The following is a 14,085-nucleotide window of genomic DNA, read 5'->3' as shown; positions in this document are numbered from 1 at the left end:
CTCTATCAGATGATGGTAGGAGGGTATATAAGGGATGAGTGTCATCCCGTACAGCCAATACCATGAATAAGTCAGTGTGTGACGAAACATGTCAGGGCATGGCTGTACGATGTTCTTCACCAATGATGAGTGACGCTTTTTAGCTGTACGCGGAAGTGGTGACCTGATAGAACAGCTAGGCATCGAGGAGTAGGTGAGAGAGGCTTTCTGGCTCCTGCATACCTTGGGTCCGCCGTGACCGCAACCCTTTACTGTGGTATCCAAGTGTTTGCTGTGCTGTGCTTTGGAGCTCATTCTGCTGTGGAAATTTGACTTTGCTACTTTTAATTTGGAAAAGTGTGAGTTTAAATATTGAAGAGTGTGTGTGTTTTCAATAAACTGGTTATACGATTTACACTATTGGAGCACTATTTTCATTTACATGTGGAACGATTCCTGCACATAATTTTGGATTTTTGGTTTGCCGCTGTGACCCTTCTGGTGTGGTTAAAAAAGCACTTGAGCCTTACACGAGAGTGTAGGCAATTGGAGTCAGTGAGTGAATTTCTTTAGGGAGTGGGCTCACTCAACACTCGGGTGTGGTGAAAGCTGTCAAGAAAACACCATTATTTATAGGACTTTTTATTTGGGACCTTTTCATGTATTTAGTTACAAATATAATTATTTGTTGAGCACTTTCTGTATATTTTAATCACCTGTCACTTGGTGTTTATATTGTGTATTTGAATATTTATACTTATTTGCAACATCACCTTAAGGATAAAAATAGTTTTTTAGGATAGCGCCACTATGTTTTTTCTCACTGTTGTTTATTTTTAGGTTAGAGACATATTACAGAAAAAAAAAACACTATATTCATAATTCAACATTTAAAGTGGCAGCTTTAGATTTAAGTGTTAATTTTTGTTTTCCTAGGCGCAGTGGTGGTAAGTAAAGCAGAGGGGAGCAGTGTTACTTTTAATACCAACATTTGGTAAGATAATAAATAGTATTTCTAATAATAAATCTCCATGTACTGTTTTGTGGGAGAATGCTAAAAATACTTTGTTCATATCTAATCATTTGTTCAATGTGTCCTCAGGTTCTTTCACTCCTGAATGTCCATTATTATAATATTTCTTAAACCAAGGAAAGAGACAACTCTTCCGCAGAACTGCAAGCCTTTACTAAACACAGACCCAAAAATATATGTTAGGGCCATAGATAATAAGCTCCTAGATATTATCTTAACACTTAATCAATCTGATCAAGTGGGTTTTGTTAAAGGAAGACAAGAACCTGATGGTACTCACAGAATGTTAAACCTAAATTGATTTCCCTAAAACAATGATTGTTAATCCCTGTTGTTGTCATTAGGTGCTAAAAAAGCTTTCCATAGATTACTCTGGGGTTATATAAGTTAAGTTCTTCAAAATTTCCTTACTCTGAACAATCTCTTTGACTACTTCAGCTTTATATACCAAACCGTTTAGTTTTCTTTCTTTGACCCTCCAAGGCAGCTGAACAAACATAGATCATGTATGATCAGTTGCCTCCCAGGGCGCATGCGTGATAGCAGCTGATGGTGGATGCATAAATAGAGAGCTCTACTGCCACTCTGCTTCCTTATCCTTCTGCCATGCTTTTAACTGGAGTTAACTGCACGAAAGGACTCTGGTTAAGTATCCACTTATATAAGGAAGCAGGGGTAGCCATCAAAAAAAACGGGGCCCCTTGCACAGATTTAGGCCTGCCTCCCTCCCCCAGGCCTGACCGCCAGCATCCTATTGAATCCTCCCCACTGGCCATCCCACCAAGTCCTTCAGTGCACCCACTTTTATTTTAACACTATTACAACTTAATATATCCCCTGTCCCATGACCATGACTTTTTCCTACTCCAGTCCCATCCCTATCACATTTCCTCCTCCTTCCAGTTTTATCACCCTCCTCCTACATCCTCCTCTTCCCAGGCCTCCCGCATCACTGGTCCCCCTCCATTCCACCCCATGTCCTATTCCTCCCCATGTCCTTCTCCTCCGGTCTCATCTACCTGCTATGACAGTCTTCTCCTGCAGTGTCCTCCTCCTGTAACCCTTCTATCCCTCCTGCACCCTCGGTACAGCCCTGATCCAGGTGTACAGTCCCTCCTTGGTCTCGGTGCTCACCTTGCTCTCCCTGGACACACAGCCCCAATCACATTTCCATATTCAAATTTCCCACTGCAAATATCTCAACCCGCTGGAGCTTATTGGCCCGAATCATCAAAGGGGGCGGGTCTGGAATGCACACTTCATGCCTGTGATTGGATAGACTGCTGTGCGGCAGAGAAATGTGGTGATGGGAAGATGTTGGAGAGGGCCAGGAAAGAGAGTGGTGGGGAAAAGTGCAGCAGTTAGAAGAGAGAGCAAACAGGGCTGCTGCTGTACATGCAGCCATCTCAGGATAGCTTAATGAAAATCATCACAACTATGCAGACAGAGCAAATTCAAGGGGCAGCTGCCCCTTTTGCCCAGCATTAAAGATTGCCCTGGTTGGGGCCCAGGCCCCTCAGGATGCCCGGGCCCCTTACATGTGTATTGGCTGTCCCCCATGATGGCAGCCCTGAAAGAAAGCCTGTATGGGGAAATCAGTATGCAAAAGCCAACCGCCTCTCCCCTTCAAACCAGGGATGACTCAATTTCTGCAGCGGCCAACCACCCCACCTTCCTTCATACAGAATACTGTTACTCAGCCTTCAGAAGCACTCAAAAGCTTAGGAAAAGACACCATTGTCACTGCCCCTTCGCAAACTCAGTCTTCTGCACCATATTTAACCACCTCTATATTGGATGATAGGCTACAGGTTTTGCTACAAAATATCACTTTCAGCATATCCATGGATGTGGGCAAGATTGCCCAGAAATTGAGGGGTGAAATCACATTGCTGGATCATCCGGAGACCATATTCGATGATCTGGTTCAATACATTCATGTTCTGGAAAAATAATACTTCTCTATAAAACAAGCACAACTCCAGCAAGAAGATCTGGAAACTTTTTGCATATTTCCCAAAAAGACTCAAGGCTGTATTAGATCAAAAGGGTGCTTCTACTAAATACTTAGCAAAGGGTCTGAATACTTAGGACCATGTGATATTTCAGTTTTTCTTTTTTAATAATTCTGCAAAAATGTCAACAATATATATATATATAAATAAATAAAAAATACACTGCCTGCACGCCGCTAACCAATGCTGGCCATACACTATACCAAAAATCGGCCAAACCCATTTTTGAAAAACGAACATTCGGCCATGAGTGTAAATGATAGTGCCATCATGTAATGACCGATAAATCATTCAGTGGACATAAATGAATGCATTATGTGTTAATTTTTTTTACATATACCCAGTGCAGACAGTTTGGAAGGGAAATACATTAACCTTTCACTTTATCAATCATTCGGCAGAACATTTCCAAATTTATCCTTTGTTTTTTTAGCTCAAAAGCTTCCCAACGGTTATCGAACTTGTGCCCATTAACTAGCCGAAAAATGAACAAACTGTCTAAATGACCAAATTTCGGCTGATTTTTCATATAGTGTATGGCCAGCATAAGGCTGCCTAATCTCTCTTATTTCATTACACTATACGGCCTCCGTGTAAGCAGTAGCCTTATATAGTGAGGGGCGTGGACTTAACCCCCTGAGCCGATATTGGCCAAAGGCACACTGCTTTGGCCAATTATGACTATCTCAGCAGAGCGTGCTGTGATTGGCCAAAGCAAGCAGGTCAGGTGCATGCTTTGGTCAATCATCATACAGCAATGCACTGCAATCTTGCAGTGCGTTATAAGGGGGTTCTGCAGTGCTCAAAATTCCCGCAAACGCCACATATGTTCAGTTCGTTTTAGAACAAACTTACATTCGACTCGAACCGCAGGCTCATCCCTGGTGTGGGATGATGTAAGAAAGTCATGTAGCTATAAGCTTGGTATAAAGTTTTGTGTCAGTGTTTATTAAGGAAATGGGTCTATAGCTGACTGGGTCATCAGGTGGCTTACCAGGTTTGGGGATTGTGGTGATATTGGCTTCAAGCACTTCTGGAGGGATGTTGCCTGTGGTGACAATATGATTGAAGGACTGATGGAGATGGGGGCAAGTAATTTAGAGAATTGCTTACAGTATTTGTTGCTAAAGCCGTCAGGTCCAGGGGCTTTATGAAGTGGGAGAGAGGCGATTGCTTGTTCAAGTTCAGATAGCAAAAATGGACTAGAGAGGGTATGTAGTTGTTCTGGAGACATGGATGGTAGGTGTATATGGTCTAGAAATTGTGCAATATCTGCTTGTGTAGGGGAGGGAGTTGCACCTATAGAAGCAAGATTATATTAGTTGGCATAGAACTGACTAAATTGGTTGGCTATTTCTTTAGGATTGGTAAGACGGGCGCCAGCAGGGGTAGTGAGGTGTGAAATTTTGGAGTGCATTAAGCAATGTTTAAGCTGTTTCACAAGGCCATCTCCTGGTTTGTTGTGGTGAGCATAGAAGTGTAGCTTCAACCTTTTTAGAGATAAATCAAAGTTTGCATGTAGATAATCACTACGGATTCGTCTGGTATTGCATAATTCAGTTTCTAGAAGTGAGGAGGGTTGGGTCTTATGTGTGGTTTCAAGAGAGTGTATTTACTCCAATAGTTTGTAAGTGATAGCATTGTGTTCCTTTTTTTTCCATGAGCACCCAATTTGATGAGTAGGCCTCTAAAATATGCCTTATGTGTGTTTCAACAGATTGTAGGATCGGATACAGAATCAGCATTTAGCAAAAAATTGTTTTCGATCTCAGATGCGACATGTTTCTGGAGATGGGAGCGAGAGATAAGGGAGGTATTGAGCCTCCACATTGTTCCACATTGCTTTGGATGGGGAGGGAATAGCTTGAGCTGTATTGGGGCATGGTCAAACCACGTGACAGTGTGGTTTGGCATCTTGAACTATTTGAAGGGTGTAGAAAAAATAATAAAATAATAAAAAATAATAAAACAATTAATATGCGTGTGACCAATGTGTTGTGGGAGCTATTAAAGTGCAAACAACACTCCCAACAGGTGTTAGAATAATAAAGTGCAACTTGCTCCTGAGATAAATATATATGTGCCAATTTCTCAATAAGAACCAACTGCCTATATATGTATAGAAATGTGCCCAAAAGTAAAAACAAGAACTCCGTAATAAACACTTATGGCAATAAAACAGTATTGGCAGTAAAAAACAAACAATTATGACAGTAAAAAATCCCCAGCATGTGTGCATAAAAAAGTCCAACAAAGCAATGTGTGAAAGGTAAAGAAAATATATATGTGAAAAACAACAAAAATGTATAAAGCAGTAGGTGTCCAAAATCAAGGTCCTAAAGTGTATCCTTTTGGTGAAAAAAACGTGATTTCAGCATTGACTGGTGTTGTCCCCGTCCTTCACTGCACCCCCACTCGTGCTTACACCCACCGGACTGCCTAACCCCTGCAGGGGTAAAAGGCATATGTGGAAAATCCTGCGATGGCAAAGTCCAGGAAGCAGTCCTCCGTCCAGGGGTGTTTATCCTTCTCTGATGTTTTTGTATCCCCAAATGTTAAACATCACTTGGACAGAGTTCCAGCTGCCAATACTGTTTTATTGCCATAAGTGTTTATTTCGGAGTTCTTGTTTTTACTTTTGGGCACATTTCTATACATATATAGGCAGTTGGTTCTTATTGAGAAATTGGCACATATATATTTATCTCAGGAACAAGTTGCACTTTATTATTCTAACACCTGTTGGGAGTGTTGTTTGCACTTTAATAGCTCCCACAACACATTGGTCACACGCATATTAATTGTTTTATTATTTTTTATTATTTTATTATTTTTTCTACATGTATGCCTCCTTTTTTCTTACACTTGTAGGAATCATTATTTAATGCACATATAACCGGACAGCGCCAATTCCCCTGTTTAAAGCAATTTCTGTACACTGGATTTCACCTAGGTGATTTTCATTTTTAGGGGGGCAGCAGTCCTTCCTTGTTCCTATTCTCCTAAGCGCGGAATATCGTCACCCATTGTTTGAAGGGTGTGCTTATCTACCAGAAACATGTCTATCCTGAAATAGGATTTTTGTGTGTGCGAATAGAAGGTGTAATCCCTTTTAGTATTGTGTAAACATCTCCATGGATCAAGAAGGGCTTCAGACCGGAGCAGTGAGAAGAGAGCAGTGGATTGTTTATTTATTTATTTATTCATTAACATGCTTAACCTACACAGTCTTACCCGAAGGCCTCGAGGCGCAAAACAAAAGACATTGACATTAAAAGACCTTAGGAGAATCAACATACCAGCATAACAACATACAGGATAAAAGCCTGGGGGTCTGTCCATCACACCCCATTACAATTAGGTGACTCCAAAAGCTTGTACAAAAAGTACAGTTTTCTAAACATGTGCACAACCAAAAAAATTCGTTTATTTTCGTTTTCGTTTCATTAGTTTATTATTTTTTTCGTTTTTCGGGTCATTCGTTATGATCGTGATTCGTAAATTCGTTCATTCGTAAATTCGTAAATGCGTTCATTCGTACATTCGTTCATTCGTAATTCGAACATTCGTTCATTCGTACATTCGTTCATTCGTACATTCGTACATTTTTACATTTGTACATTCGTAAATTCATACATTCGTAAAATCGTACATTTGTAAATTAGAAAATTCGGAAATTTGTAAATTCGAAGTTTGAAAATCCAAAAACCCGAAAATTCAAAAATCTGAAATAGTAACTAACTATTAAATTATAAGTATTGTATTTTCCTTTCAAACTTGACTGTCAGTGAACGTAACAAATACAAATTTAACCGAAGTTACGAATTATCCAAAACGAATGCTGCATCTAAACAAATGGAACGGAACAAATTAATAACAAATAATAATAATAAAACGTTGTTATTATTATTATTGTTATTTATTATTATTAATTCATTACGTTCCATTCCGTTTTTTTGGATCATTCATAACTTCGGATAAATTTGTACGTGTTACGTTCACTAACAGCCAAATTTAAAAGGAAATTACAATACCTATAAATTAAAAGTTACTAGTAATTACTAATAGTTAAGTTATTATTAGTTAACTATTATTTCAGATTTCCGAATTTTCGAATTTACAAATTTACGAATTCACTAATTTACTAATGTACGAATGCACGAATGTACGAATGTACGAATGTAAATTGCGAATGTACGAATGTTCGAATGCCCGAATTTACGAATGTCCAATTTTATCGAATTTACGAATATTCGGAAAAAATTCGTTAAACGGGTTTTCGTTATTTCGGATATTCCCAAATTAACGAATTTGTCGAAATTCGTTAAAAAACGAATTCGGAACGAAACGAATTGCACATGCCTACAGTTTTCAATTTCTTTTGAAATTTCAGAAAGTCATTCTCAAGTCTCAGTTTCAGAGGCAAGGAGTTCCAAAATTCAGCTCCTTGTACTTCAATCGTTCTCCCTCCGCATATTTTTTTTTGAATTTTGGAATCTTCAATATGGCCAAGTTTGCCGATCTCAAGGATCGGGTAGGCACGTACTGGGCCACATCCATGCAATGCCTTATGGACAAGACATCCGGTTTTCAACAGAACCCGTTCTTTCACGGGCAGCAAATGCAGGGCTCTAAGAGATGGAGTGATGTGGTCACGCTGACCCGCAGCCATCAGTAACCTTGCTGCGGCATTCTGAATCAACTGGAGCTTGTGGATAGTACAATCAGGCAAACCCAAGTACAGGGCATTGCAGTAGTCCAGTCGACTGCTGATGATGGCATTGACCATGGCGATCTGCGATCTGCGATATAGCGAAAAGTCGACCTTAGGAGTCTCAGGTAGAAATGGCATGAACTCACCACCTGATTTCCCTGAGGTCGCAGGTTCAACCTAGAGTCAAAGATGACACCCAGGTCCCTGACCTGAGTGGCCAGAATTGGAGAAGGTTTAAAAGATTCTGGCCAGGATGGAAACAAGTTCGAATACACCTGGTTACTGAAGATGATGCATTCAGGTTTGGTCCATTTAGTTTTAGATAATTGGCACCCATTTAGGATTGGATTTCCTCAAAGCAGGAGGCCAGCATGACCTGATCCTTCCCTTTCTTGGATAGTTTGAAGTAGATCTAGGTGTCGTCAGCATAGACACGGGAGGTTGTGGCGGCAGCGGCCTCATATAGATGTTAAAAAGGATCGGAGATAAAGCCGATCCTTGTGGGACCCCGCAAGACAGGGAACTATCAGAGGAATAAAATGGTCCCATCTTTACCCTCTGAACCCTGTCTCGCAGGAATGAGGCTACCCATTGGACATGTGCATTCGTTTTCGTCCGAATGCATTTTCTTGCAAATTTCAGGTATTTTCGTTATCGTTTTAACAAACGATAACGAAAGTGCAGGATCCGAAAAACAAAAGATCCGACATAAACAAATGCTTTATTTTCATTTTAGTTGCTACAACAGTTCGATATAGATAGGAGATTCGACATGATGATGACAATAACAATCTTTTTCCATTAAACCTGTGGTCGAATGTGCCTAATCTTAACTCTATTGGTCCAAGATTATTCTACATAGAGAGAAAAGATTCGACATAGAGAGAAAAGATTCGACATAGAGAGAAATGATTTGACGTAGGGGAGAAAAGATCGCTGCTGGAATTGGGTGGGGGAAGTAAAATATAAATAATGATGATGATGAATGTTATTGGCTGATTGTAACCAAAGAGGAGGAGCAGTAAAATAGCTAGAACTAAGTACACACGTAAGAACGTATAAAAAATCACCCCAGCAGAAGTCTTAGAGGACGAAACGCGTTGGATCCATTTTTATTACCTTAGTCATCATTTACTGTGCTCTTAAAGGTCTAGTGAACCTAACTTTTACTGCCCAATGTTTTACCATTTGTTGTATTTCATTTTATCATTTTTATTACAATAAATTTCCATTTTTTCAACGGATTTACACTATGTGGAAGTTTTTTTCCTGTTTCTTTATCACACCATGAGGACTATCAGTGATCCAGTGGAATCCAGCTGATGTTTGCAGCCAGTTCAACAGACCGTCTTGGGTCCTACGCAGCCCTTCTCCGGACCCATCAGCCTTTGAGTTCTTCCGTCTCTCCAAGCTAAACATACCGGCACGAGAGATCCATCTCACCGTGTTTACAGTACAAGCCTGTTTGATTCAACGCCGACGGCCCATGAGTCCACCTCTTCTGGTAAGGGCATTATATATTTCTACCTGCCTGAGTTTATGTTTGGAGAAGATATCATCTTGTATGCATCCCCAATAACCCTGTATAAATATCTATGAAGACTCGGAGCACCTACAGTATTATAGTGACATCTGAATGAGCATAGATTTTACACATGGACGTTTCAGTTTTTATGTCACATGATTATGTCATGCATCCCTTTTTCTTTAGATGGGTTTGACAGTTACACATTATATTTGAGTGTTTTCCAATTATATCTATACTGGTTTGCTCTATATTGTGTCACTTACTTTGATCTAATTGGATGTCCTCCACTCTATTATTGGTCTATTTTTAACTAATTTTGAGGCTACACCTTTTCAGCCTTACACACTCACTTGAAATTCATTATTATAGGTTATATTTAGCCTATTTATATGATTGTTCTTCTCTCTTTTACCAGTATATTATTATTTGTGATTCACTTGTTATGTTTCTTTCATGTGACTCACCATTATAGGTTACACGTAGCCTTAGTTTTCATTTCCTTCCCATTTGGTATAATATTATTTGGGATTTACCCATCCTCCTCCGGTGGTTAGACCTGTTTTCCCTCACTTTTTAGTTCAATCTATATGATATTGTCACCCACAGTGATCTCATATTTAATACTCCTCACCAAGTATTTTTTTGGGGTACATACCCTTTTTTTCTTTAGATCTATGCTATACGTTATTGACATTTCCGGTGACTCGTCAGTCACCAGTATAGCTCCTCCTACACCCTATGAGAGCCACACTTTGCTGTTCCATATAAGTACACACGTACTTTGGCTTATGGTGTCTGTTGAAAGCTCTAACAAGATTCGACGGAGCAGGTAAACTATACGGTGTCGTACAGTTTAGCTGCTCCATTGAATCTTCTTTGAACATTCGACAGACACCATAAGCCTTCAATGACAGATTCGACCTTAATTTGGATTTTCGGACGAATGCAATTTTTAACGGAAAATGAAATAAATAAAAACAAATTTCGGGAGTAACTAAATAAATGTATTTTTCGGACGAAAACGAAATTCCGAAACGAAATATTTCAGTGTGCACATGTTTACTACCCATGCCAGAGCTATGCCATCCATTCTTCAACCTATCCAAAAGTATAGAGTGGTTGATGGTATCAAAAGCTGCCGACAAATCCAGAAGTATCAAGGCCGAAGCTTCATTCTCATCCAAGGCCCAGAGTAGATCGTCCTGGACTTTTACCAGGGCTGTTTCCGGAACTCTCCCAGGTTGGAATCCTGACTGGAAGTCATCAAAAATTTTATTAGACTCCAGGTGAGGTTGAAATTGCCATATCGCAGCTCGCTCCATGATTTTTGACAAAAACAGCAGGGTGGAAATAGGGCGATAGCAGGGGTATAACCACTGCCTGCTTCAGAATACATGGAATGACACCGGTAGCAAATGACCTACTAACAATGTCTGCAATAAAAGGCGCCAGCGCATCTAAGGAGTCCTCCACCAACTGCGTAATACAGGGATCAAGTGATGAGGACGAGGCTCTGAGAGACTTGAGGGTGACTTTAATATCTTCTGGAGTCACTGGATAAAATACCAAGAAGCAGGTCCCTGCATATGGTGGGCATATTTCTTCCACCTCCACTAATGAAATGTTTTTTTCTGATAGTTTCTATTTTCTCTTTAAAATAACGGGATACAATTTCACATAATTCAACAGTTTTTCTCTTCAGGTTAACCACATGTGGGATTAGCCAATCGCCTAGCCACCCTGAAGAGCTCTGCCGATGAGTTATGCTGCGTACACACGAGCGGAATGTCCGTCAGAAAAAGTCTGATGGGAGCTCTTCATCGTATATTCTGACCATGTGTACGCCCCATGAGACTTTTGCCATCGAAAATTCAGACGGACTTAGATAGAGAACATGTTCTATATTTTTCTGACGGAACTAATTACTATGGGAAAAACCGCTCCTCTGTATGCTAATGCTATAATGTTGCAAATTCTGTGATCTTTTAATGCAGCGCATTCTTTTGTGCTTTATAATGCTAGAATAATTAATTTGTTTTGCTGCTGATATTCTCACAAACTTATGTCTTTATTATTTCTCGTGATCTCATGACTAATCTAAATTATTTTTTTTAAAGCCAGATCTCCATAATAATGTTTAGAATTATTTTTTATAGTTATCTTCTTTTATTATTTTTTCTTTCATTAAGATCTCCTTTTTTTTGGATTATTGACAAATTATTTTCTAGTTGTAAGGATATTTTAGCTTGCTATCCACCATTTTAAAAGACTGTATCCATTTAAGAATAATATGTATATGTGACTTTTATGAGAAGTTTAGTTTCAATTTCTTATAAATGGTTTGATTTCCCCGAAATGATGTACAAAGCCTTTTCCTGTTGTTAGTTTCTATATGAGTTATTAATATTCTATTTTTGCTTGTTTTAAACATCCTGTATGCCTGTACGTCTGTATCTTTACTATATATTAATGAAAGGGTTGGACTTTTGTTGTGATGTCATTTTGGTTATATAAGTGAAACCCAGAAATAAAATGACCAGACCATTCTGAACTGCATGTACTGACTGTGTGTCATAACTTTTTATCAGAATGGTCTCCAGATCTGAATGGGTTTGAAGGAACACTCTAGGCAGGATATCATACGAGGGTTCACTTGCTTTTAGAACATACTCATACCCCATCACTAGTGATCTGCATAATTTTTTTTGTGTGTGTGTGTGTATCAAGTTACCACAATAACATTATTATCTTGTATTTTTAACCTCAAGGAGGTTGGTTGGTGTCCCTTGTTAATTTGACATTGTATTTTTGAAATGTACCTGCCTATTTACAAACAAACTGTCCTATTTTTAGAAAAAACACACAGGCAAGTATGTTCAGAAAATAAAATATCCATTTATTGTGGGTAACAAAATAAAGAGGAAGGCAACACTGGAGAAACTTTTGGAATTTGTGAAGCCTTTTGGCACACATCAAGTCTGTGAAAAAAAAAATGTTATCTTGAGGAGTCCATATAATTTGGAGCTCAATATGGTCCAGGACCCCCAGAGATCAGGACCAGCAGCAGATGACATATATGTCCTCAGGCTGTGGTACTACAACAGCCTGCGTCTTCTGTAAGACCAGACTTAACCCAGGCCATCACTTTCTTCTCTTCCCTGCAGCCTTCTATGCAGCCTTCCCTGCAGCCTTCCTTGGAGGCTGTGGCTCTAGTGGCAGGAGGAGGAGGATGGGCTGTTCTCAGTCAGCTGGCCCCTCAACCCCTTCTGAAGGGCCTCCCCAAAAATTCAGCATCGTCTCTCCTCCAATTTCATCAATCTAGTGGCTAGATAGCAGCCATAGGCCTCTTCAGCATCGGGGGGACTTCTGAGGTCATCACTTGCTTCCCTAATGAGGCCCAGTGCTGCCTCCTCCGTGATCGTCCCCTTCCTGGGCCTTTTTGTTGTAAGGTGGAGGGGAGGCACCTGGGATTGCGTGAGGCTCCTACTGGGCCCAGCCACCTCCTGGCTGACACTGGGCCCACCCACCTCCTGGCTGACACTGGGCCCGCCCACCTCCTGGCTGACACTGGGCCCAGCCACCTCCTGGCTGACACTGGGCACGGTCTGCTCCTGGCTGACACTGGGCATGGCCTCCTCCTGCCTGCCACTTTTCAGACCCTCCTCCTCACTGAGTTCATCCTGTGTATAAAAAAGGGACATAGTTTTAGTTTTTGCATCATCAATCACACATAATTTTAGCTCATGACTTGCGAATTGAATGTTAATAAATAGAAAAGACCATCATTCTGACCCCAGCATTTTTCACTCTTGTCCCAAAAATTTTTGGCCACTACTGTCTATTGATATTAAAATCTTTTTGTTTTAAATCATTAATTTGTTATCAATTATAACATCCAATTAACATCATTAATATTAGGACAATAAATATGTCTAAAAATAATATACCTGGTTCCAGCTGGGCGCATCCACTCTGCTGCTGCTCCGGATCTCAGTGATTTCTGGATCTTATTATGCTCCTTTTTATACATGTTCCTCAAGATCCCAATTTTCTTTTCCAAGAACAGGATGGGTGCATCTGGGACCAGAGTCTTCACAAATTCCAGAAGTTTCTCCAGCGTTGACCTCCTAGCTTGTTTATTATAGTATAAGCTGTGTTTCACCTCCCACAAATTCCTCATCTCCCTGTATTTGTCTATGAAACTGGCCATGAATTCTGGGTCCTTAAAGTGATTCATATTTGATGTAAGACAATACACAAGACAAAAACACTAATGTCAGCCTAAACTCTCATAATCTTATCCCAATATAGGCCTCAATCTTGAATCAGTATAGGCCACCACTGATGGCCCAAGTTAAATTTTACCTGGGAAGTCCCGTCAAGTCACCGTGCGTCAGAGGGGGGCGGGGTCACCGGGTGTCCCCGCCCCCCATTATTTAAGAACTGTCAGAGGAGGAGAAGCGTCACACAGCGGGAGCCTCCCTCCATGCCACCATGGATGCGGAGAGGGCCAGAGAAGAAGATGAAGAGAAGAAAATGAAGAGAAGAAGATGAAGAGAAGAGCAGGAGCCTCCCTCCATGCCATCATGGATGCAGAGCGGCCCGTGGAGAAGAAGGGAAGAAGACGCCGACGCCGCAGAGGAGATGCCGGACGAGAACACCGGAGGAAGGACCAGAAGAACCAGAAGAAGAAGAAGATGGAGGAAGAAACTGAAGGAATATAGAAGAAAGAAGAAGCATTTAAATAAAGGAATTGTCAAAAACTGTCTCTTGTCATTTTTAACATTTTTGACAGTTTTTTAGTGAAATGGTAGGG

This window comes from Aquarana catesbeiana, linkage group LG02, assembly GCF_042186555.1.
Source record: "Aquarana catesbeiana isolate 2022-GZ linkage group LG02, ASM4218655v1, whole genome shotgun sequence".
Taxonomy (NCBI): Eukaryota; Metazoa; Chordata; class Amphibia; order Anura; family Ranidae; genus Aquarana; species Aquarana catesbeiana.
Note: the sequence above shows the minus strand (reverse complement) of the source record.